This window comes from Emys orbicularis, chromosome 21 (assembly GCF_028017835.1).
Source record: "Emys orbicularis isolate rEmyOrb1 chromosome 21, rEmyOrb1.hap1, whole genome shotgun sequence".
NCBI lineage: Eukaryota > Metazoa > Chordata > Testudines > Emydidae > Emys > Emys orbicularis.
Genome location: NC_088703.1, coordinates 19,736,980 through 19,762,668, shown reverse-complemented (window position 1 = coordinate 19,762,668; position 25,689 = coordinate 19,736,980). Strand labels below are relative to the sequence as shown.

The 25,689-nt window shown below is 58.0% G+C and overlaps 1 pseudogene; it reads left to right on the top strand.

Annotated features, from left to right (window-relative positions):
* LOC135893071 (immunoglobulin superfamily member 1-like) overlaps window positions 1–24,321 on the top strand; it is a 28,686-nt pseudogene extending 4,365 nt beyond the window's left edge.
* The last annotated feature ends 1,368 nt before the right edge of the window (window positions 24,322–25,689 follow it).

Here is a 25,689-nt window from a genome sequence, read left to right as displayed (position 1 = left end):
ACACACTAGCCAGGTGCAAACACAGACCCAGGTCTGGTCCACGCCCCCAAAGCTGCAGACTTTAACCAAAAACTGCTCAGCAGGTTTCCTATCTCCAGCACCCAGACACCCAGCTCCCAATGGGATCCAAACTCCAAATAAATCCATTTTACTCTGTATAAAGCTTATACAGGGTAAACTCATAAATTGTCTGCCCTCTATAACACTGATAGAGAAATATGCACAGCTGTTTGCTCCCCCAGGTATTAATCACTTACTCTGGGTTAATTAATAAAGAAAACTGAGTTTATTAAGTATAAAAAGTAGGATTTAAGTGATTCCAAGTAATAACAGACAGAACAAAGTAAGTTAATACATTAAAAAAGTGAATACAGATAAATCTCAGCCTCAGAGATGTTCCAATAAGCTTCTTTCACAGACTAGACTCCTTCCTAGTCTGGGCCCAATCCTTTCCCTGGTACAGCCCTTGTTAGTTCCAGCTCAGGTGGTAACTTGGGGATTTCTCATAACTATCAGCCCCCTTTGTTCTGTTCCACCCCCTTTTATAGCTTTGGCACAAGGTGGGAATCCTTTGTCTCTCTCTGGGTTCCCACCCCTCCTTCTAAACGGAAAAGCACCAGGTTTAAGATGGATTCCAGTATCATGTGACATGTTCACATGTCCTGGCAGACTTCCTTACCCACTATCTGGCACAGGTACACAGGAAGGCTTACAAGTAAACAAAGCCATTTACAACCAATTGTTCTCGTCAATGGAAGCCATCAAGATTCTAAACCACCAGTAATGGCCCACACTTTGCATAATTACAATAGAACCTCAAAGTTATGCTACATAGTCCTAGTTTTAGATACAAGTATGATACATTCATACAAATAGGATGAACAAACTCAGGAGATTATAAGCTTTGTAATGATACCTTACAAAAAACCTTTTGCATAAAGCACATTCCAATTACATTATATTTACACTCATTAGCATATTTCCATAAAACATATGGACTGCAACTTCACAGTCCTCTCCCCTTTCTGTGGGGCTGGTTGGCTCCCCCTGTGATGTTGCACTCTATATGATTTTATAAAAATATGCTGATGAGTGTGAATATAATGTAACTGGAATATGCTTCATGCAAAAGGTCTCTTGTAAGGTATCATTACAAAGCTTATAATCTACTGAGTGTGGTCATCCTATTTGTATAAATGTACCCCTCTTGTATCTGAAACTAGAAATATGAAATATAACTCTGAGGGCCTATTGTAATTATGCAAAGTGTGGGCCATTAATGGTGGTTTGGAATCTTAATGACTTCCATTAACCAGGACAATTGACTGTAGATGGCTCTGTTTTACTTGTAAGTCTTCCTGTAAACCTGTGTGCCAGCAAGTGGGTAATGAAGTCTTACAGTGATATGTGATCATGTCACCTGAACTGGAATCCAGACAACTGCGTGAGGAGATGTGGTTTGCTGGGGGGGGAGATCTGAGACCAGGGTGTAGGATCCAGTTGCTCTGGGATCTGGTCTCTAACGAGCTGTCTCCTCTCCAGGCTGCTGGCTGGCCGGGCAGAGCAGGGTGTTGGGACGTGAGTATCTGTAGGGAATGGGGTAGCTGGGGGAATTTCCCCATTAAGGAGGGATGTGGGAGGAGGGTGAGGGGTGCCAGTGGCCCAGAGGGATGATCCTGTCAGACACATTCTCCCTCCCACACCCAGAGGTGGGGACTGAGATCTCGCCCCACTCATTACAGGGATGGGAACCTGTTAGAACATTTGGGGGATTTTGTAAACATGTTTTCTTGGGGGTCCTGTCCTGGGAGCCGCTTGCTCAAATGACCTAAATTTGGACCAGGAACCCCACAGCGTAGATCCCAATTCACCACCTGACTGTGATGGGGGCAGGGCTGGGTTCTGATCTCAGTTCCCCAGGCCCAATCCAGAGTCACCCCTGAGTGCACTGGGGGCAGGGCTGAATTGACCCTGGATAACTAAAGGAATCCGAGATTGGAAATCTCCTTTCCCCTCCTGCATCTCTCCCCAGCTGTGAGCCGCGGGGCCGGGCCTGCACTCCAGGGACGGGCGGGGGGTAAAATGCTGGAGCCACAGATGGGCAGAGGATTGAGTCAGACGGACGCGGTTTGTGTCACCCCCACTTACTGCCTGTTTGTTTGTGCATCCAGAGGGGTCCCTCCCCAAACCCTCCATCTCCGTCAGCCCTGGTGGGGTGATCCCCGTGGGGGGAAAGGTCACCATCTGGTGTTGGCTTCAATGCCCGGGCATGAGGATCCACCTCTACAAGGCTGGAGATGGGAACTATCTGACTTACAGAGACCCTGTTGGTTATGTGGCTGAATTTCCCATCACCAGCGCCAGACGGGAACACGGTGGCAGCTACACCTGTCGTTATAGCCACAGAACAGGACCAGCTGCCTACTCGGAGCCCAGCGACCCTGTGCAGATCATTGTAGCAGGTGAGGAGCCCAGTCCGGCATCTCAGCTCCCAGCGACACACCCAGCCAGACCCCCAGGGGGTCTCCGTGAGCCCTGGTGCCCAGGAGATGGGATGTCCAGCCCAACCAGTGAGGGTTGGGTGGAGGGGGGATATCTCAGCCCCATGGTTCCTTGGTGCCCTGGATCTCTGCCCCTCTGCTGAGTGACGGGCCTGCATCTCACGGCCTGTCTCCCTCCCACTGCAGAGCCCAGCTACCTCAAACCCTCCATCTCCCTCAGCCCCAGCGGGGGGGGGTCTCCCTGGGGGGAGCTGCGACCATCTGGTGTCGGGGGCAGCACCGGGGCGTGCGGTTCGTGCTGAATAAAGAGCGACGCCATTTCCAAACTGTGGATTCGGACGGGTTTGGGGCTGTGTTTCCCATCAGCCACGTGCGCCGGGAGGATGGTGGGAGCTACAGCTGCTCCTATCACAGCAGATCGGAGCCGTTCGCCGTGTCAGACCCCAGCGACCCCGTGGAGCTGGTGGTGAGAGGTGAGGGGCCCGGCTCGGCGTCCCTGTTCCCAGCCCCACCCCCAGCCAGACCCTCACGGAGGCTTGGTGCCAATGGGACGCTCAGAGCCAGGCTCTGCCCTGAGCTCTGACCCAGCAGAGGGGACGCACAGCCGGGGAGCGGGGACGGAGTCACTGGGGGGTTCCCCAGCCAGGCTGTGTGGGGCTCAGGCCCTGCAGTGTCGGGCACCACAGACCAGCCCGTGAGTCACTCTGTACTCGGGGGGGCGGGGAGGGCGGACACAGTGAATGAGGCAGGGGCCACAACAGCATAGGAGGACTCCAAGAACTATCAGCCACGGCTCCGTGTCTGTGGGGCTGAGAGCCCAGCTCACAGGGCCGGGATTCTCCATCAGGGGGACTCCGGGATCTGGGAGAGAATCTCTGCCAGGGGCTCCCTGGATCTGCCCATGCCTGGGGCTGGGCGGGGAATCATAGAAGATTAGGGTTGGAAGAGACCTCAGGAGGTTCTACTCCATCCAGGGCCGGTGCTACCATTAAGGCGAACTAGGCGGTTGCCTAGGGCGCCAAGATTTGGGGGAGCCAAAAAGCGGTGCCCCCAATTTTTTTTACAGCGTTCCTACGCCCCCTCCCCGAGCGCGCAGTCACCGCTCCACTTCTCCCGCCTCCCAGGCTTGCAGTGCCAATCAGCTGTTTGGCGCCGCAAGCCTGGGAGGGGAGGAGAATTAGAGCGGGGGCGGCGTGCTCGGGGAGGAGGCGGAGCAGAGGTGAGCTGGGGTGGGGAGCTGCCGCACAGCTTCCCGGGGGGGAGCTGTTGCGGGGGGCGTGCCTCAGGGCAGGGGGGGGGGGAGCTGCCGTGGGGGGGCACCTCAGGGCAGGGGGTGGTGGGGAGCTGCGGCAGGGCTGGGGGAGGGGCACAAGGTGGAAGTTTCGCCTAGGGCGCGAAACTTCCTTGCACCGGCCCTGACTCCATCCCCCTGCTCAAAGCAGGACCAGCCCAACTAAATCATCCCAGCCAGGGCTTTGTCAAGCCGGGCCTTAAAAACCGCTAAGGATGGAGATTCCACCACCTCCCTAGGGAACCCATTCCAGTGCTTCACCACCCTCCTAGTGAAATAGTGTTTCCTAATATCCAACCCAGACCTCCCCCACTGCAACTTGAGACCGTTGTCCCTTGTTCTGTCATTTGCCCCCACTGAGAACAGCCGAGCTCCATACTCTTTGGAACCCCCCTTCAGGGAGTTGAAGGCTGTTATCAAATCCCCCTCACTCTTCTCTTCTGCAGCTGGAGGCCGGGGCTAGGTGGATGCCCGGGTCTGGCTCTCACAGCCTGTCTCCTGTGTGCAGATCCCAGCTTACCCAGACCCTCCATCTCTCTGAGCCCCACCGGGGTCACGGCCCCAGGGGCAGACGCCACCATCCGGTGTCAGGGGCAGCGCCGGGACGTGAGGTTTTTCCTGCACAAGGCTGGAGACCTGAACCCGCAGCAACAAGTGGACCCTGCTGGGGACGGGGCCGAGTTCCGCATCCCCACCGTGGGCCGGCAGCACGGAGGGAGCTACAGCTGCAGCTACCGGCCCCGATCAGAGCCCTTCGTCTCCTTGCAGCCCAGCGACCCCGTGCAGCTGGTGAGAGCAGGTGAGGGGCCCGGCTCCATGTCCCCGCTCCCAGCCGGACCCTCAGAAGGTCGGTACCCTGATGAGATGCTCAGAGCCAGGGTCTGCCCAGAGCCCTAGGACTCGCCTGGACAGGGAGTGGGGACAGTGTCACTGGGGGATTCCCCAGCCAGGGGGGAGAAGCAGCTCCTGGAGGTTCAGGGCTGAGGGAGGGGGGATCCCTGCCCCCAGGGGGAGCTGCAGAATGGGGGGGGGCTTTCCCAGGGGATACTCCCCTGGCTGCCCCCACACTGGGGATGCACAGAGGAGTTAGGGCCCAGGGGCTGCCCAGCCGGCACCATCCCCAGGCACAACCCCCCTCCCCGGGACTGACAGTAACGATCGATGCTGAGTCATGGGCAGAGGTGGATTAAGGTTTCTTGGGGCCCTGGGCCCGAGCAAGGGGGATCCCTCCCACCTGTGGTCCCTCTCCTCTTCCGCCTCCTCCGCCTGCGGCCCCACCCACAGCCCCACTCCTTTCTGCCCCTTCCCCGGGGCCCCGCCCCTATTCCACCCATGGCCCCACCCCATTCCATCCCCCCACTGCAGCCCCGCAACCTATTTGCTACTTTATGGCCCCCCCCCCCCGCTACTGCGGCCCCAAGACCGGAGAAGCTCTGTCCCCACGCCCCGGGCCTGGGGCGGAGCGGGCAGTGAGAGTCCCCCAGCCCTGAGGCCGCGGCAGGTGGGGCCACAGCGGAAGTGCTAAGGCGTCCCCTGCCCCCCCACCCGCTTCTCCCGTCCTGCTTGCCCGGTGACTGGGGCTCTATAGGCCCAGTGGCTGATCCACCACTGGTCGCAGAGGGTGGGGGGAGATCTCTGAGTCGGTGTTTCAGCCCCTCTCCCGACAGACGCGGGTTCTGTTCTCGCAGGGGAAATTGACCCGACCCAGCCTGGAGCGGCGCCGGACAGGGTGGGGCCAGGTACTGGGGCTGGGGGGGAATCTATTGAGTCACAGATTATGGGGCAGCTTCCCCCAGTGGTTGCCCAGGGGGAGGAACAGAGGCTGTTCTCAGGGACAGTGACTCCCCCGCACCGACGGATTTGGGAGGGGAGAGAAACCTTCTGCTCAGACACAAACGCGCTGCTAACGGGGCAGCCGGAGGCTTCCTCTGGGGGCAGCTGGGCCCATCAGTGGCCATGAGGGGAGGTGGGCGGTAACCTGGAGCTCCACACGAAGCAGCCAGGAACAGCCAGCATGGGAGGCGGGATACCGGGCTAGATGGGCCCGTTGGCCTGAGTCGGTGTGGCCATGAGGAAGGGGGTGAAATGCCTTAGAAATGATGGCCAGGCTGGATCAGACAGCGCCCCCTAGTGCCATGCTGGGACAATGAGGCCAGCCCTGACTGAGGGGGAGAGCGCCCCCTACTGAGCCCCTCCCCCTGCAGCCCTGTCCCCTAGTGCTACAAATCCCCCAAATCTTGCTCTGACCCCACTTGATGCCCTGGGGCCCCCAACATCCTCCCCATAGAATTTTCTGCTGCCTGCGCCCTGTGGTGTTCCACCCCCTTGGGCGCCGCCTGGGCTGGGAAGGGCTGGGGGGGGGGGGGAGAAACAGACGAGCTGCTCCCGGCACTCACGGCTGCTGCTGTTTCCCAGGCGGATCGGAATCACCGGGTCTGACCAGCCCCATCATTGCCGGGGTGAGCGCGGCAGCCGCCATCCTCCTCCTCCTCGTGGCCTTCGTCTGCTTTAGAAAAACCCGAGCCAGTGAGTACCCCGCCCAGCAAGGGAAGGGTTAAACCTGCTGCTAAGCAGGGCAGGATGGGGTCAGGGCTGGGATGGGGGACTGTGCTGGGAAAGCCAAGGAGCGGGGGGGGGGGGGGGCTCAGCAGGGGGCGCTGTTGCATGTGTAATCCCTGTACACACAGCTGTCCCGCCCCAGAGGTGGCTGCATCTCAGCGCTGAGCGAGGGGTCCCTGTTTAACGAGCCCCCGGCACCGGGCTTCTCCGGTACATGGGGTGACAGAGAAACCGACCAGCCTGGATCAGGTTCGTTATAACTAAAAGGGAGGATTGGGGACAGGAAATCTGCCCCTCCCCCTGGCACATGATATGGTGTTGTGCTGCCCCCTGCTGGTCCCCTGCAGCAGGGATCCAGGCTCAGCAGCAGAGGGGACCCCCCCAGACCCCCTATCCCTGCTGCCCTGTGGGGGTGAGTGGCCGGGCGCTGGGACTGGGGGATCGCGATCGGCTAATGGGGGATTCTGGTTTGTGTCCCTCTGCAGGAAAAGGAGCCGCACCGAGACCGAGCAGGTAGGAACCCGGCTCCTCCCCACTCCCGATCGGCCTGCCGGGGTCACAGGGCTCCTGGGTTCTCTCCCACCTTGGGAGGGGAGTGGGGTCTAGTAGTTACAGCAGGGTGGGGTGCAGTCTGGTGGTTGGGACAAGGAGGGTTTAGGGAACTGGGTTCAGTGTGAGGCAGGATGGGGGGCTCTCTCGGTGTATTGGGGAATCTCCCCACTGGTGGGGGGATATGACATTTACAAAGGGATTTTGTCTTTTAGCACCAGCCCTATGGGGGCATTAAAGGTGCCGGCTCAGCAAGACCCCATCTGTGAGTAGCACACCCAAGAGGGTACCAGGGTGGGGCAGGACCCCTGGGGAGGGGCGGGGCTTGTGGGGGCTCCACCCATATGGGGCAGGGTCTGATTTACAGATGCTGCTGGGCGGGACTAAGGAGAGGGCCTGTGACGCAACAGGGAGTGGGGTGGATTTGACCTGGGAATGTTGCAGGGGGGTTGCATTGGGGATGGGGGACTTCTCTTGAAGGAAGCTACCTGAGCCAGGAGGGGGGTTGGGAGAAATAACACCTTCTGCCCAGGAGACTGAACAAAGGAGAGGAGGAGCTGGGGGGAGGGGGGAGAGAGCTGCTGGAGGAGTTCTGGCTTTCAGTTTTGGGCTGGGTGGTAAAACGCAGGGAACCCCAAGCTGGGGTCTAAGCTCCCTAGCTCCCCCCAGAAGGACTTGACTAAGAGATCCTGGTTGTACCTACACGCTCTGCTTGGGACTGTGTTCCTGTCATCTAATAAACCTTCTGTTTTACTGGCTGGCTGAGAGTCACGGTGAAGCGCAGGAAGGGGGGTGCTGAGCCCTGACTCTCCCCCACTCCATGACAGGGCCCCAGAGGTAGCTGGTGTCAGCTGAGAGTGTTGGACTCCCAGGAGCTCCCTGGGGCCACCCTCCCTTCCCGCTCTAGTTCCCCATCCACTCCTGGCTCCCAGCCCCCTGCTCTAACCACTCGTTGTCACGGAGTAAGGGGGGACTCAGGGCCCTGCACCCCCGGCTTCCTGCGATTCACCATGACTCTCAGCCAGCCAGTAAAGCAGAAGGTTTATTTAGACGACGGGAATACAGTCCGAGACAGGTCTTGCAGGCACAGACAACAGGATACCCCTCAGTTAGGTCCATCTTGGGGTCCTCGGGCACCCCAGCCCCCCTCCAGAGGTCAGAGCCCTCCCTGCCTCCAGCCACCTCACCAGCCAGCTTCCCAGACTCCCATCCCCCAACGCAGACCATCCCAGCCACACTCCCCTGTCAGCACTTACAGATCACAGTAAGAACAGTCCCAGTTCGTCACATCTCCCCCCTTCGAGACCGAACTGAGCGGGGTCACTTTAGCCAGTGACCCGGGGAAGTTCGAACCTACCCCCGTTCCCATGGATGCCCCAGCATCCTTCCCATTCCTTGGTGAGAATTACACCAGGCCCCTCCAGTTTCACTCCCCCCCTTAGGTCGGGGGTGCTCGAGGGCATTTGCAGTTCGCATGTGGGAAGGGTTATGCGGCCTGTGCCCTTTTTCCACCCCAATACCCCTGGGGTTCCAACTGGGCTGGGGTCTTCTCCCAGCGCTCCAGTCTGGAGGTCTGTGCTTCGGGCTCTCTTGGTTCAGAGCCCCCCTTTTAACCTTGGCCACCCTCTGGAAAGGCTCCTCTATGCTGGGCAAGGGTCCTAAAGCCGTTTTCCCCTTGTCCCGGGCCTTCCTCCCCCTCTGACAGGGGTCACAGGATCGGCAGTACTGCCGGACAGTAACAAAGACCCCAGGCCAGTAAAAGCTCCGTAGCAGCCTCTGCTGGGTACGCCAGGTTCCCTGGTGCCCTGAGAGGGGAATGTCATGGGCCCGGTACAGCAGCTGGCGGCGATACTTCTGGGGTACCACCAGCTGTCTCCTGAATCCCCCTGACTCCATTTTCCCTGGGGGAGCCCATTCTCGGTACAGGAACCCCTTCTCCTACAGGAACCTTTTCCGGCCACCTCTCCCCATGGTCTGTACCGCACCGAGGTCGGCCAGGTCCCTTATCTTCCGTAAGGAGGGGTCTTTCTGCACCTCGGCCTGGAACTCAGCAGCTGGGACAGGGATGGCCACCTGCTCTCTCTTGCCGGCTGGGTCTGAAGCCGCAGCCTCCCTGAGCCGTGTCCCTGGGTGTTCCCTCCCCACCAGGTTAGGGTCCTGCGCCTCGGGCAAGGCACCCTCCCCAAGGCCAGGGCGCAGTGCCCCTCGCCGGCTCTGACTGCGGGTCACAACCAGTGCACTTGGTGGGTTGCTTGACCAGTCCTCCAGGTCCCCCCCCATCAACACCTCAGTGGGCAAATACGGGTGTACCCCCACGTCCTTGGGGCCCTCCTTGGCCCCCCACTTCAGGCGTACCCTCGCCACGGGCACTTTGACTGGTGTCCCGCCCACCCCCGTCAGGGTCAGGTAGGTGTTGGGCACCACCTGATCTGCGGCCACCACCTCGGGCCGGGCCAGCGTCACCTCTGCGCCCGTATCCCAGTATCCATCGACCTTCCTCCCATCCACCTCCAGGGGAACGAGGTACTCTTTCCGGAGGGACGGCCCCGCGCCCACCGTATAAACCAAAAACCCTGAGTCTGGAGCATCCCGCCCCGCAGAGGAGCAGGCCTGGAGCTCTCCTCCCTCCTTAGCAGGTGGTACTCTGCCAGCCCCCCTTCCCTGGGAGTGCTGCCTCTCGCCCGGCTGGGTCTCTACCCAGTCAACCCTCTGTGGGTTTGGTCTGCTCAGTCTGTCCCTGAGCCTGGGGCACTGGGCCCGTATGTGACCTCTTTGGTCACAGTGATAGCAGACCATGTCCCAGGGGTCCCCTCGAGTGGGTTGGATGGACCTGACGCTGGATCTTCCCCTTTGGTGGGGTTTCTCCGTATTTTCCCGCTGGGATGGCCCATGGTGACTCTCGCTCTGCGTTGTGGTGGGACTGTTCCTTTGGGACTCCTCCCTGCCAGCCCCTGACCGGCTCTTCACAAACTCATCGGCCAGCCGGCCTGCATGTCGCGGGTTCTCCGGTTTTTTGTCCCTCAACCACAGCCTCAGGTCGGATGGGCACCGCTCATACAGTTGCTCCAGTACCAGCAGTTTAACCAGGTCCTCCTTTGTCTGGGCCCCAGCAGCCCACTTGCTGGCGTATCCTTCCATGCGGACGGCTAGTTGCAGATATGAGATCTCCGGGGTTTTATCCTGACTTCGGAACCTTTCCCGGTACATCTCAGAAGTCAGCCCAAACTCACGTAGCAGGGCCTTTTTGAATAGTTCATAGTCCCCTTTTTCCGCCTCTTCCAGTTGGCGGTACAAGGCCAAGGCTTTGGGGTCCAGTAAGGGGGTGAGAACCCGGAGTTTGTCGGCAGGATCAACCTGGTGCAGCTCGCAGGCCGTCTCAAAGGCATCCAGGAAGTCATCCATGTCCTCCCCCTCCTTACGTGGGGCCAGGATGCACTTATCAAAGCTTCGTGCAGTCCTGGGTCCCCCCTCACTCACCGCAGCCGGGGGCTCGCAGCCCTTCAGCCTCGCCAGCTCCAGTTCATGATGCCTCTGTCTCTCATTCTCCTCCCGTTCATGCTGCCTCAGTTTCTCTTTCTCCTCCCGTTCATGCTGCCTCAGTTTCTCTTTCTCCTCCTGTTCATGCTGTCTCTGGTGTTCACGATCCTCCAGCTCTCTCAGTTTTAGCTCTATCTCCCATCCCAGCCCATTCCGCTCCACGGATGCTGCGCGTAGCCGGGAGGATCCCCTGCTGGCCGGCGAGCGTTGCCGGGAGGATCCCCTGTTGGCCGGGGGGGTCCCTGCGCCCTCGGTATTTGCTGGGCTCCTCCCCACCCTTCCCCTAGGCGTAGGAAGGAGGGGTCTCGGGAAGCCCTCAGCAGCCGGCTGACCACTCCCAGATGGGACAGACACTGGGGCCTGCGCTGCATCTGCCAGGCTGCTTCCCTCAGAGACAGGCATCAGTTTATTCGCGCGATCTCCCTTCTCCAGCTGGGCAATGAGCTGTTCTTTGGTGAGCTTCCCAATGCGCACCCCCCTCTGCTTGCACAGCTCCACCAGGTCGCTCTTAAGCCGCTTGGCATACATCTTCCTGCTGGCCACTCACAGGCCTGTGTGCCCACCGCTCCCCACAGTTTCCAGGGAGACCCCTAGTGTGCCAGCCCTTCTCGAGGTCGCCACCTCTCTGCCAGGGTCGAGCTGCAGACTCCTCCGCCCCCGGGACCACTCGCTGCGATCCCCCGGGGGACCCTGTTACTGCAAAAGTCCTCCTCGCTGGTCACACACTCCCAGGGGTGATAACCGTCTCTCTCTGACTCCTCAGCACGCCTGGTCCCCGTCAATCCCCCTTCGTTTTACTGCTCCCCAGTCACTTACTGCAGGAAGCGCCGTCCACGGGGTGCAGTAGATCCCACCGCTGCCACCAGTTGTCACGGAGTATGGGGGGACTCAGGGCCCTGCACCCCGGCTTCCTGCGATTCACCATGACTCTCAGCCAGCCAGTAAAGCAGAAGGTTTATTTAGACGACGGGAATACAGTCTGAGACAGGTCTTGCAGGCACAGACAACAGGATACCCCTCAGTTAGGTCCATCTTGGGGTCCTCGGGCACCCCAGCCCCCCTCCAGAGGTCAGAGCCCTCCCTGCCTCCAGCCACCTCCCCAGCCAGCTTCCCAGACTCCGCCTTCAGCGACCCCTCCCCCAGCCTTTGTTCAGTTTCCCGGGCAAAGGTGTCACCTCGCCCCAGCCCCCTCCTGGGTTCTCATGTTACAGGCTCAGGTATTTCCCTTCAGTCATTCTCCCATCCCCCAATGCAGACCATCCCAGCCACACTCCCCTGTCAGCACTTACAGATCACAGTAAGAACAGTCCCAGTTCGTCACACTCGTCTAGACCCCACTCTCCTCCCGAGCCAGGGCGAGAACACAGGCGTTCGGAATCCCAGCCCCCCGCCCCAGCTGTAACCCACAGACATCTCTGTGCCTCAGTTTTCCTCTCTGTAACATGTGGCTAATGACCCTGGCAAATGCTGTAGGGTGAGGGGTAGCTGTGCCGGGCTCTGAGCGCCCTGGATGGATGCGGGGGTCGGAGCTGGGTGTGGGGTTCTGCTCTGGGCCGGCCGGGGGTGCAGCTCAGCAGGTGTTTCTGTTCCGCAGATGCCTCTGTTGACGAAGGGAAAGAGCCACAGACCCTGGTAAGTGTCCCCTGTTCCCACATGGGGCCTGACCCCCAACCCTGACCCACATGGGCCCCAGCAGCCTCCTCCCACCTCACCCCCCCATGCCTTTCCTGGCACACTCAGTGGCTTGGGGTGGGGGTCGGGCTGGTGGGAGAGGGGTGGTCTTAAGGGATCTCCAGGTGTGTGTGTGTGTACCCTGTGCGTGTTGGGGTGTTGGTGGATTCACACACACACAGGTGACTCTCTCCCCTCCCAGCTCCAGGAGCCCGACCCCGGCGCCGACGGACTCACCTACGCTGAGTTGGACAGCCAGGCACTCCAGGCCAAGCGGGGGGGCCCGGCCCCAGCCCCTGAGCCCACTGAGACCAGCATGTACGCCGCGATCAATGTGAGCCGGGGGACCCTGCAGTGAGAGCCCCCCGCAGCCATGGGGTGCTGACCTCCAGGGGGCAACAGACTCACCCCCCTGCAGCACCTGCCCCGAGAACTCTGCTTCCAGGGAAGATTTAGGGGGGACACTGCCCTCCCCCCATGGCTGCCCCTTCTCATCGAGCTGCTGTCCCCCTGCCCCACCTAGGCCCACATGTAGGGGCCGGTGTGGGGGGCTCAGCACTGGGAGGGGGAGGGGATGCGCCGAGGTGGCTGTTTATGTTATTTTGCTTCCTGTTAATCTCCAGATTAGTGTAATGAACACAGAACCACAAACCAGCCCAACCTGGGCACCTCAGAGCCCTCCTGTGCCGGGAATGTGCATAACACCTGGGGGAGATGGGGTGGGGCATGGGGGCTGGTTATACAGGAACCCCTCGCCCAGCACTGGGTTGCAGCCCCTCTGGGGAAGGGCGTCAGTTGGGCAGGACACCGGGGTTCACACCCTGACTCTGGGTGAAGCTGCAGAAGGGTCTGATGCCCGTGACCAATTGGCGCTGGCTGTTTACATCCCCTCCATGGGGTCATCCCTTCCCCGCTGTGCTGGGGGATCCATCCCTGTGAGACGGTGTGCAGGGAGCAAAGGGGAGGTGATCCCTCGGCGGTGCCCGTACGAGAGATCGGGGGGGCATCACCCTGTGACCCCGATGTTTCCCTCCTAGGGACCCCAGGCCGGTCAACGTAGGCACAGGGAGAGCCCCACAGCTAATCCCCTGCTTGTATCTTCCCCGTAAGGGCCCCAGGCCCCACCCCCAGGTCCTGCCTCTGGGGCGATGTGGGAATCGCCACTTGCTGGGAGCAGTGCGGGGGCTAGGACACAGAGCGGGGCAGTTCTAAATCACCCCTGCAGGAGGTGTGGGGGCTGTTTTCCATTGAACGAGGCTTTGTGACCGTTCAGTGGTGTGCGGAGGAAAAGTCCCCTCAGCTCCACCATCCTGGCTCCTGCATGAGATGCTCCCCCCCCCACCCCTGAAATCCTGGCCCCTGCAGCCTCTGGACCCACAGATTGGCCTGACCCATGTCTGCCTGCCCTTGGGTGCTCAGACATCAGCCGTCTCCCCATTGCCTCGGTTTCCCTTAACTCCTGCTTAAAGAGCCCCCCTGAGCCTGATAGTCCCCGCCTGTAACACTCTGTACCTCTGGGGAATACCCTGCACCCCCATGTTCATCCTTATAATATGATTGTGTGGGATCTAGTGTAAAGTTTGTCATGTCGGGTTTCATCGGAAGGCTCATAATGCACTGAGCATTGTTGTTACAGTGATGTTATAGGTTGTAATTTCATGTATATAGTTATGTGGCTGAAAATGTATCCTCATGATGTGTGCCCATGGGAGGAGGATCTGAGACCAGGGCATGTGCCCATGGGGGGGGGGTGTCATGGACTCACAGGACTCGCGCTCTCTCTTGGCTCCCCCTTCAGTACTACAGCCCTTCTCAGGGGTCACAATCTCTCTTGGGGGTTAAGGCCCTCTGCCTCCTGGAACCGCACCTGTCATGAACATACAGCTACGGGTAGCATAAAATCCCCCCTTTACCTGCAAGGGGTTAAGAAGCTCAAATAACCTGGTTGGCACCTGACCAAAAGGACCAATAAGGGGAGAAGATCCTTTCAAATCTGGGAGAGGTTTTTGTTTTGTCTCTCTTTGTTGTTCTCTCCAGGACAGCGAGGGATCAGGGCAGGGAAAATACATCTCCTAAAGCCAGACCTGAACTAAGCAGCTAAGATTACAAATTGTAAGTAATAGCAAGGAAATGCGTTAGGTTATCTTTTGTTTTAGCTTGTGAATTTTCCCTATGCTAACAGGAGGTTTATTCCTGTTTTTTGTAACTTTAAAGTTTTGCCTAGAGGGGAATCCTCTGTGTTTTAACTCTTACTACCCTGTAAAATTATCTTCCATCCTGATTTTACAGAGGTGCTTCTTTTACTTTTTTCTTTATAATAAAGTTCTGTTTTTAAGAACCTGATTGGTTTTTAGTGTCCTAAAAACCCAAGGGTCTGGTCTGTGCTCACCTTGGTTACCTATTTGGTTGGTATATTATTCTCCAGCCTCCCCAGGAAAGGGGGTGAAGGGGCTTGGGGGGATATTTTGGGGAAACAGGAACTCCAAGTGGTTCTTTTTCTGAATCTTTGTCTAACTCACTTGGTGGTGGCAGCTGTTAGGATATAGATATTCAGGCCTGTCTGTAAAGGCCTATACTTTAAGAATTTAGGTGTATTCTTATCACTTAGCTAGTTATAGAGGTATAAAAGAAAGAGTCAAAATTACTCTTTGTATGTGTAAGGGACAGTTTGAGGCCTGGTTCTTAGGCTAAGGCCTTCGGCTAAGCAGCAGGGGCAGCCATAAGCTGGGAAGCGAACGGTCACATCCTCACATCCTAAACTAGTCACATTGAAATAAGGTGCTATTGGGCTGTTAGGAATATCAGGACAGGATTGTATTCCTATCACCTCCAGAGAAAGGGAAGAGCTTAAAAGATGTGAAAGGAAATTTAGTTTGATAGTTTTCTGTCTGGTAAGAACTCACTTCTCAATAGACACAGCTGGAAAACCCTTAAGTCTGTATAGATGTAGTTGTGAAATCCTCGCTTCTGTATTGGTTTGTATGTTTATTTGCATGGTCTCTGTCCGGTTCTGTGATTGTTTCTGTCTGCGGTATAATTAATTTTGCTGGGTGTAAACCAATTAAGTTGGTGGGATATAATTGGTTAAATAACCATGTTACAATATGTTAGGATTGGTTAAGGTATAGCTAAGCAGAACTCAAGTTTTACTATATAGTCTGCAGTCAATCAGGAAGTAAGGGGGGGGAATGGGAACGGGGACTGGGGGTGGGGGAACTGGAATCATGCTTTGCTAAGGGGGGAATGGGAACAGGGAATGGGAACAGGGACGGCTCTGTGGTGTCAGAGCTGGGAAGGGGGACACTGAGGAAGGAAACTGGAATCATGCTTGCTGGAAGTTCACCCCAATAAACATCGAATTGTTTGCGCCTTTGGACTTCGGGTATTGTTGCTCTCTGTTCATGCGAGAAGGACCAGGGAAGTGAGAGGGTGAAGGAATAAGCCCCCTAACAGCAGCGATACTGTCCAAGGATAAGGAAGAATTTGTGCCTTGGGGAAGTTTTTAACCTAAGCTGCTAGAAATAAGCTTAGGGGATCTTTTATGTGGGTCCCCACATCTGTACCCGAGAGTTCAGAGTGGGGAGGAAACCCTGACAGCACCTCTCTGAGCCTTAGCACGTCTGTCTCTCGCTGTGGGCCCCCTCAGGGAGTCCACTCGCTCTGGACCCCTGGGCCCTCCACTCCCAGAGGGAATAATGCAACCCTGATCTCTAGACCGGAGTGACTCTCAGCCAGCGTAAAACAGGAGGGTTTATTGAGCGGCTGAACACAGCACAGGAAACTCTCAGGGCCTCAGGCCTGGCCTCCCCTAACACAGCACATCACATCTAGGTCTCTCTCCAATCCAGGAGGGGTCTGGCTGCTCCTTTCCCCCATCCAGCAGCCCCCTCCTTCCAGCCCATCATCCTATATCATCTGCGCCAACAGCCCCTCCTCCATCCTTTGTCTTCGGTCCCAGGTAAACAGGTCACCTGGGTCCTCCCTCCTCGACCCTTTGTTCTGGCTGGAACCGGCTGGCTGCCAAGCTGGGCTGGGCCTCCAGATCACCAGTTGTTCGCGTTCCCCATCTCCAGGCCGTTGTCTGGGGTTCTGGCCCCTAGGCGAGGTCACACCTGGTCTTCTGCACCAACAAACCCTCTCCCACGACCTTGTTACATACGACACGCAGCACACAGGGAAACTGAGGTACACACAGTATTCATGCTAAACACTAAGAAAATTCCCCCACTTTGTCACAGGGGGATCTGAGACCAGGGTGTGTGCCCATGGGGGGATCTGAGACCAGGGTGTAGGATCCAGTCGCTCTGGGATCTGGTCCCTAACGACCCGTCTCCCTTTCCAGGCTGTTGGCTGGTCGGGTGGAGCGGGGTGTCGGGACGTGAGTATATCTGGGGCTGGGGAAACTTTAATGTTGAGGGGGGAGGGGAAAAGAGGAGCTGAGCCCTGAACCTTCACCCCAAACTCAGTTCATCCTCCTTGTACTGATGCCGGGGAGCTGAGATCAGAACCCAGCCCTGCCCCCAGTGCAGTCAGGGGTGACTCCGGATTGACCCCAGGGGGCTGAGATCAGAACCCGGCCCACAGGTTCCCTGTAGATGCAGTGAGGTGTCTGTTACCCCAGCGCTGTCCCTGGGGCTGGGCGCTAAGGGCAGGTTACAGACACACGGGGAGGGGTTTGTGTCTCCCCATCTCACTCCTGTTTGTGTGTGAACGCAGAGCTTCCTGTGCCCGGACCCTCCATCTTCGTCAGCCCCAGCGGGGTGATCGCCCTGGGGGGAGCCGTCACCCGGGGTTGAATTCACCATCCCCAGTGCCAGATGGGAAGATGGAGGGATCTACAGCTGCTGATCTCGCTCCAGATCGGAGCTGCCCAAGTGGTTGTATCCCAGTGACATCGTGCAGATCATTGTAGCAGGTTTGGGAGGGGCCTGGCTCGGCATCACCAATCCCAGCCCCACACCCAGCCAGACCCTCAGGGGGGCTCTGCGTCGATGGGATGCTCAGAGCCAGGCTCTGCCCTGACCCTGGGCCTAACAGAGGGGACGCCAGGCCGGGGAGTGGAGATGAAGGAACTGGGATGTTCTCCTGAGGCTGGAGATTTGGGGTCAAGGGAGGGGGAATCCCTGCTCCCAGGGCACCCTGGGGTGTCACTTAATCTGCCCGTGCCTCCATTTCCCCTCGTATGAATCATCCTCCTGCACCGTGTGTCTGGTTATAGTCAGGGCTTGGCTTTAGGGCGGGGACTTTTTCTCACTCCGAGCGTTGCCAACTTTCTACTTGTACAAAACTGAACACCCCTTCCCCGCTCCTTCCCTGACCGCCCTCACCCCACTCCCATTCCACCTGTAGCAGGGTGCTGGTGCAAAAGCACCTAATTAGCCCTGCCCAGTCAGCTCCAATCAGGGGAAACAGATTGGGGCTGATGGAAAAGGCCTGATGCTGGCCTGAGGATTAGCAACACCTGCTGGCTTGAGAAGCCAAGGGCTATAAAGGCTGGGAGGGAGCCAGAAGGTGGGGGGCAGCCAGGGAGAAGTCAGTCAGGGAGGGAACTGGAGGCCTCCTAGCTGAAGGCTGCCTCTAAGGGAGGTAACTAATCCTGTAAAACTTGTACATAGATGGACACTGGTGGTGGGATGAAGTTAAGTAAATAAAGACATGGGTGTTGCACAACCCTGAAGCCTCTCTGAGCCTTATTGGGGGCAGCAAGCAAGCCCCAGGGAGAGGGGTGGGATGTGAGCCCTATTACACCACCCCTTCCCCAAAGTCCCCACCCCACCTTTTCCGACCCCAGGCAAGCCCCATTCCACACCCTTCCCCCAAGTTCCCACCCCGGCCTGCCTCTTCTCCGCCTCCTGCCCTGAGAGTGCCACATCCCTGCTCCTCCCTCTCCATCCCGGAAAGTCCTAAGCATCGCCAAACAGCTGTTAGGTGGCGGGGGGCAGGAAGCGCTGGGAGAGGCGGGGATACGGTGCGCTTGAGGAAGGGGAGGCTAGGAGGGGGTGGAGGAGGTGCCTGCAGAGCCCAGCTACCCCAAACCCAACATCTCCCTGCGCCCCAGTGGGCAGGTTGCCCCGGGGGGAGCCGTGACCATTCGCGGTGAGGGTCCTTCTGAATAAAGCTGGAGACCCGGCTGCACAGCAGGTGACGGACCCAAAGGCGGACGTGGCTGAGTTTCCCATCCACAGCGTGAGCTGGAGAGACGCAGGGAGCTACCACTGCCGATATAGCACCAAATCCGACCTGCCCGTCTGGTCAGAGCCCAGCGATCCCGTGTCAGCACTAGGGTCCTTTCCCAGGGGAATCCTCCCCTGGGCTGCCTCTGCTCTGGGGACACACAGAGGAGTCTGGGCCCAGGGGCTGCCCAGCCAGCACAATCCCCAGTACTGAATTCATTTCCCACTAGCCTGGAGAACTGTATACTCCTGGGGGAATTCTGCGCCAAAAATTTAAATATTCTGCACCAAAAAAATAAAAATTCTGCACACAATATTTGAAAATTCTGCAAATTTTATTTGTCAAAATAACACAATATAATCCTGCCAGTTTCAATTATTTTGGTCATTTATTTCAAAAGATCTGTCAGCGAGGATGTCTGTAACAATACAGAGCAAAAAAAGATTCTGGTAATTAAAAAAAAATAGTTTCCTCACTAGGCATATTAACACAGAACTTGGAGTAATTCATTTAAATTACACCACAGAACTGTATTTCCTGCACCCGATTGAAGCAGCACAAAGGCTTGGGGGCGTCAGGGGTAACGGGGGAGCTGAGGGAGAGGGAAGGAGCCTGGGAGTGAACCTGGAAGGTGTTGGGTGTGGGCGGGAGAAGTTTTTGTGTGTGTGTGTGGGGGTTGTTAGGGAGCTGAGAAGCCTCCCCCATGCAGATCCTGGGTGACCTCAAGCCTCCCCCATTCAGTCAGGCACATCAGCCCCTGTCCCACATCCTCCATCCCCATGTGTCCCTGCAGCCCCCTTGCCCCCTCCCCAGACTCAATGCTGTCACCCCACTAGCTCCTGAGCCCCAGTCTGTGACCCCCCAGCAGCCCTGGGTGACCCACTCTGCCCTAACCTGGCTCTGCGGCAGGTGCTGTGATGAACTTCTGCTCCTGGGGGAATTCTGCAGCACGGGGCAGGCAGAGAATTTATTTCCCCACGGAAAATACATTCTGCCCCAGAAGTGCTGCAGTTCCGCCTTTTTCCCCCCAGGGGCCGCTGTGGCGCCAGAACAGCGGGCTGTGTTCATGCTGCTGGCAGCTCTGGTGCCATGGCGCCCTCTGGTGGGAAAGATGCAGAACTGCAGCATTTCTTGGGCAAAATGTATTTTATGCAGGAAAAACAAAATTATGCGGGACAGATGAATTCTACGTGTCCGCAGATGCACAGAATTTCCCCAGGAGTAACAGTGTGTGTGTGTGTCCCTGTCACCCCCTGCTGAAGGGATTGAGCCCTGCTCTGCGTGTCAATCGCATGGGTCCTGTGCCCTAGTGCAGTGGTTGTCCAAGTTCGGATCATGACCCAGTACTGGGTCGCGGAATGCCAGGCACTGGGTCGCCTTGCTCAGCCCCCAGGGACCCTGGCGGCTGGCCTGTAAAAACTACTAGTAAAACTACTAATTGCCCACACCCATGAGCCAGCCATTCCCAAGCCCCGGAAGAAGGAGATACCCCACTCCCCTCCCAGAGCCAGGGGTGGAACCCAGGAGTCCTGGCTCCCAGCCCCCCTGATCTTACCCCGGAGACCCCCAATAAGCAGGGAGGGAGACAGGCTAGGGGGCCTATTGCTCTGCCCCGATGTGGCGGGGGGGGGGGGGGGGTTGGTGACAGTGACCCCACATCCCCGGGGAGCCCCCTGCCCAGCGCGGGGGCTGTGGGCCGTGGCACAAGAGGACATGGTTTGCTGGGGCTATTTTGATCGAGGATGTAGGTGTGGCTGGCAGATGAGAGAGCAAAGGTGTGAGGGACACAGGCAGAGATGAGCCATTGCCGGCTTCCTGTGGCTGCAGCCCCTGGCTCAGTGCCTCATTCAGGGCTTGGTGGAGCTGGGCACTGGGGCATTGGTGGCAGCACTGAGGGCCCCCCCACTGCCCCCATCATGGCATCTGCCCTCACCGTCCTCTTCCTCGGTGAGTATTGGAGACAGCCAGGGCATGTGCCCATAGGGGGGGATCTGAGACCAGGGCATGTATCCATGGGGGAGGATAGGAGACCAGGGTGTGTGTCCATGGGGGGGATCTGGGACCAGAGTGTAGTATCCAGTTGCTCTGGGATCTGGTCCCTAACTCCAATTTCCTTTCCAGGCTGCTCACTAGCTGGGCGTTGGGACATGAGTATCAGTCTGTGGGGAGGACATTAGCATCAGGGAGGGTCCGGGATGCGGGGGGTGTTACCAGATTTGCCCGTTACTTTGGGGTATGCTCATTTAGTCGGGTTACTCTTCTGGGTGTGTGGGTGGGTGTTTTGTAATTCTATCAATGTGCTTGTGTCATGTGTGTTCTCATACGGGGCTCTACTTCTCCCTGCTGCTAGTCCCCTTCCAATGGAGTGACCCTGCAGGGACTCGGTTGTGTTCATCTGGTTCTGGGGCTGGAGGAACCCCAGAAGCAGATGAACGAACACACACACACACACACACACACACACACACACAGCAAGTCTGAGCAGACCGGGGCAATCAGCACTTTCAAGCTGCCACCCTTATGCGTCCCAGATTCAGCACGTCCCTATCCCCACTCCCCCAACACAATTGTACTGGCCGTAACCTACTTGATGAGCAAACCCCACAGTATGTTGGGCGCTGCAGGGATCTTTAGCTTAGGTAAAAGAAGCGTTACTGTAGAGTGAATGGGGGAAGCTAAAAACACAAAAGAGTAAAGTTCAGCAAGAGAGAGAGAAGCAACCAACTTAGCCATACAAGTTATTTATTGAATAATAGTGAGAACTACACAAGGAGCCTAAACCAACCTAACATACATGATTAAAGGTTAATACCGAAGGTAGAAAGGAAAAGAGAGAGAGAGAAAGAGGGGGGATCTCACCCACTGCATGAGGCTTGAACTGGTCGGGGTTCCCAGGTGGTGGTGGTAGCTGAGGGTCTTGAGGGCCGGAGACAGGCAGAGCCCCCAGCACGATCAGTCAGGAGATGGAGTCCCAGTGGAACTGATGCAGAGCTTGGGTCTATGCATCAGAACCTTGCCTGGAGGGTGAGTCGGGATTTTTGTAGAGAAAATACAATGGTTGAAGGGAGACACTAGATTTGTTTATGGGTAAACTGATGACTCAAGGGTTGTCTTTAGGCTAGAGCCGTGCTTCTCAAAGTCGGGCCGCTGCTTGTTCAGAGAAAGCCCCTGGCGGGCCGGGCTGGTTTGTTTACCTGCTGCGTCCGCAGGTTCGGCCAATCGCGGCTCCCACTGGCTGCGGTTCGCTGCTCCAGGCCAATGGGGGTTGCGGGAAGTGGCGCGGGCCCTGGGCCCAGCAAAGGGGACGCCTGGCCGGGGAGCGGGGATGGAGTCACTGGGGGGTTCCCCAGGCGGGGGGAGAAGCAGCCACTAGAGATTTGGGGCAGAGGAAGGGGGGATCCCTGCCCCCATGGGGAGCTGCAGAGCAGGGGGCCTGTCCCAGGCAACACATCAGTTAGGGGGTGATTGGCGGAGCTGAAGGTTATAAACCTCAGTGTATAGTAGAGACTTGCACAGTCCCCTACAAGTCAGGGGTGGTGCTGTGCACAGAACCCAGGAGTCCTGGCCCCCATCCTCCCTGCTCTCCCCACTAGACTCCACTCTCCTCCTAGATCCAGGGGGAGAACCCAGGAGTCCTGGCTCCCAGCCCTCCCAGCAGAGAAGCCAGGGAGTGAATGGACCCTGGAGACTGGACTGGCCTGTCACTCACTAGGGAGCAGAGCTCTGGGCCCCCAGGGGCTGGGGTTGCTCCGTGACTCATGCTGTTAGCCCAGGGCTCAGAGGAAACTCTGGCCCCTGTGGAAAGGCATCCAGGAGTCCGTCCCCAGGGCCGCCGGGTCTGACCCACCACTGAGGCCACGTGGTGAGGACGGGCCCCAGGACTGAGTGACGGGGCCTGCGTCTCACGACCTGTCTGCTTCCCACTGCAGAGCCCAGCTACCCCAAACCCAGCGTCTCCCTGAGCCCCAGCGGGGGGGTCTCCCTGGGGGGAGCCGTGACTGTCTGGTGTCGGGGGCAGCACCGGGGCGTGCAGTTCGTGCTGAATAAAGAGTGATGCCATTTCCCACCTGTGGATTCGGTCGGGTTTGGGGCTGTGTTTCCCATCAGAAACGTGCATTGGGAGCACGGCGGGAGCTACAGCTGCTCCTATCACAGCAGATCGGAGCCGTTCGCCGTGTCGTACCCCAGCGACCCCGTGGAGCTGGTGGTGAGAGGTGAGGGGCCCGGCTCGATGTCCCCGTTCCCAGCCCCACCTCCAGCCAGACCCTCACGGGGCTCGGTGCCAATGGGCCGCTCAGAGCCAGGCTCTGCCCTGAGCCCTGACCCAGGAGAGGGGACAGAGTCACTGGGGGGTTCCCCAGCCAGGGGTGAGCAGCAGCCCCTGGAGACTCGGGGCAGGGAGGCGACTTTAACGCTGCCCCTTGTAGGAACCGTGAGTCGCTATTTAATCCCGTGATCCCATCCCCTCTGTGCTCCAGGCCCCGCCCCAGGCAGTGGCAGTGCCCCGGCCAGAGCTGAATGAGGCAGGGGCTGCAGGAGAAGCGGTGGCTTGGTGGACACGGCGCTGGGCTGGGACCCAGGAGATCTGGCCCAGCTCCTGGCGCAGCCATAGACTCTGTGTGATGGGAGCATGTTGCGGTTTCCAAAAGTGTCCTTCCTTGTGGGGGGTCCTAAATCTTGGGGAAATCTCAGGCCAAGTGCCCACAAACCGAGACCCCCACAGTTAGTGGAGACCTCTGCAAACGCTGGCCTCAATAGTGCTGGATCCCTTGTGTTGGGGGAGCATGTAGGGCCATGATCAGGGCCCTGTTGTGCCAGGCGCTGCATAAACCCAGAGTGAAGAAACAGTCCCTGCTCCTGGGAGCTCACTAAGGAAAGTGAATATGTCTGGGCCTCAGTTTCCCCCTGTGTAGAATTGGGCCCTCTGGATCTGTCCGTGGCTGGGGCTGGCCAGGTCCCTGGGTCTGGCTCTCACAGCCTGTCTCCTGTGCACAGATCCCAGCTTACCCAGACCTTCCATCTCCCTGAGCCCCACTGGGGTCACCGCCTCAGGGGCAGACGTCAGCATCCGGTGTCAGGGGCAGCGCCGAGACGTGAGGTTCTTCCTGCACAAGGCTGGAGACCTGAACCCGCAGCAACACATGGACCCTGCTGGGGACGGGGCCGAGTTCTGCATCCCCAGCGTGGGCCGGCAGCACAGAGGGAACTACAGCTACCGGCCCCGATCAGAGCCCTTCATCTCGTCATACGCCAGCAGCTCTGTGGGCACACAGAGGGCTCCGGGCTCCGTGGCCAGGGGCTGCTCATCTGGCCCCTCCCCTGGAAACCCAGCACTCAATGGGGAGCTGTTTGAAAGATCTTTGCTGCGACCCGGGGATCAGGCAGTCCCCATTGGGCAGGCAAGCAATCTCCATTGTACACAATCTCTGGGATAGGGGTGTTGCTGAGCCATTAACTGTGTCTGGCTGGTCCTCTCTTGCAGTTGAAAGGTTGGCTGTGGGCTTCTCTCAACCTCACAACGTATTTCAGTAACACACACAGCAATGCTTCATAACTTCCCATACAAGGATAGCACATAACATATGGAGATATACCTATCTCATAGAGCTGGAAGGGACCCTGAAAGGTCATTGAGTCCAGCCCCCTGCCTTCACTAGCAGGACTTTGCCCCAGATCCCCAAGTGGCCCCCTCAAGGATTGAACTCACAACGCTGGGTTTAGGAGGCCAATGCTCAAACCACTGAGCTATCCCTCCCCCCACATACAATCCAACAGGACATGAATGTTCAGCAGATCAAGACTTTTAAAATGATGCCTCACAAGGCAACTTTGTACCCAACCTGTCATAATTCTATTGTAGTGGTGAATATGGGGGCTCCACGGTGCTACTTTGAGGTACAGATTGTCACCCTGTGATAGCACCCTGGCGTGACCAGGGCCTGGGAAAGAGACGTGGAACGTGTGAGGAACAGACTGTGAACTTCTTTTCCCGTGCAGAGGCAGCTGTTTGTGGTGTCCCTGTGCCCACAGGGCGGGTGACTTGTTTCCTTTAACCTTCCCCATGTTAACTTATTTTTTATGAGTTGCTGTTTAATAAATTGTACGTGCTCTGAACTCTACATAATGATCAGTGGGTCAGGGAAGCATCCAATGCAAAGAGAGTGCCCCGGAGTGGGGACACCCTCGCCCCTGTCCTATGTGACCACGACAAGACGGGGTCGAGCCCCCAGGGATCCGGGCCCAGCCTTGCCGGGGTTATGAGGACTCTGCCGCACGGGAGGGAGGAAGGGGAGCCCTCGAGGTCAGGCAGGCCTCTGGGTAAAGGGAGTGGGAGTGAGGACTCAGATCCTTTCCCTAGCCAATCCCACCGGGGCGTGTATAAGTCCGGAAAGATCCCCATAATAGCGAGACCATTCCCCCGCTTACACTAGGAGCGGGGTCAGCGGCCGCCCTGCCTGTCCGTCCAGAGAGTGAAATGAACCGGTTCCTCCCCCAAAGCCCGGCTGTTCTGGAAACAAGCGGCTCTGCTCCGGTGACTCCTGAAGGAGCGAGACTTGGAGCCGGTCTGACTCCGGCTGTTGGCCGCGGTCGCTCAGCCCCCATTTCAATAGACAGGCTGGGTTTGATTCCTTGTCCGTGGGGTTAACCCGAAAGCTTTGCCTTTGAACGGCTGTTGCTGGAGGTTTGCCCAGGAACCGAGTAGAACCAGGGGCTCGGTTTGAAACGAGCCCCGGCCCCCGGCCTGTGTAACGCTGGCGAGGGAGAGAGTTTCCAACCCCCCTGAGCCATCTGGGCCTGTGAGACCCTCTGCAAAGAGCAGCAGGGTACGGGAGTGTGGGGGGCAGGCCGAGGGTGGGGCGGGGAAGAGATTAGAGGGGAGACAGGCTGAGATCGGGGAGGGAGTGGGGGACACGAATTTGAGGGGAGACAGAAAGGGGGTGGGTGGGTGGGTGTTGGAAGGGAGACGGGATGGGTTGTTTGAGGGGAGACAGGAGAGGTCAATGAAGGTTGGAGGGGGGACAGGGACGAGGGTGAGATGGGCTGGGGTTGGTGCAGGGCGGAGGGGGTTTGAGGGGAGACAGGAGAGGGGCAGAGAGGATGGGGATTTTAGGGGAGAAGGGATGGCTATATAAACAAAGCCTGTGTCACATCCCTCTCTAGGGGCCTGGCCACATAACCACTGACAGTGTCTCCTCCAGCTCGGGGGCAGGGTCTCTGCGGGGGCATTAGAAGGTCCCTGGGTCTCTCCCGGCTGGTGACCCGTTGGGGGCACAGGATGGAATTTCTCTTTCTCTGATTTTCTTTTGAACCTGGTTTATTTAATTCACATGCTGAGAAAAGCCCCTTAGAACCAGGCGTTACAGTGTAAACCCGCCAGTGCCGCTCAGCTATGGTGCAAGGGGCAGC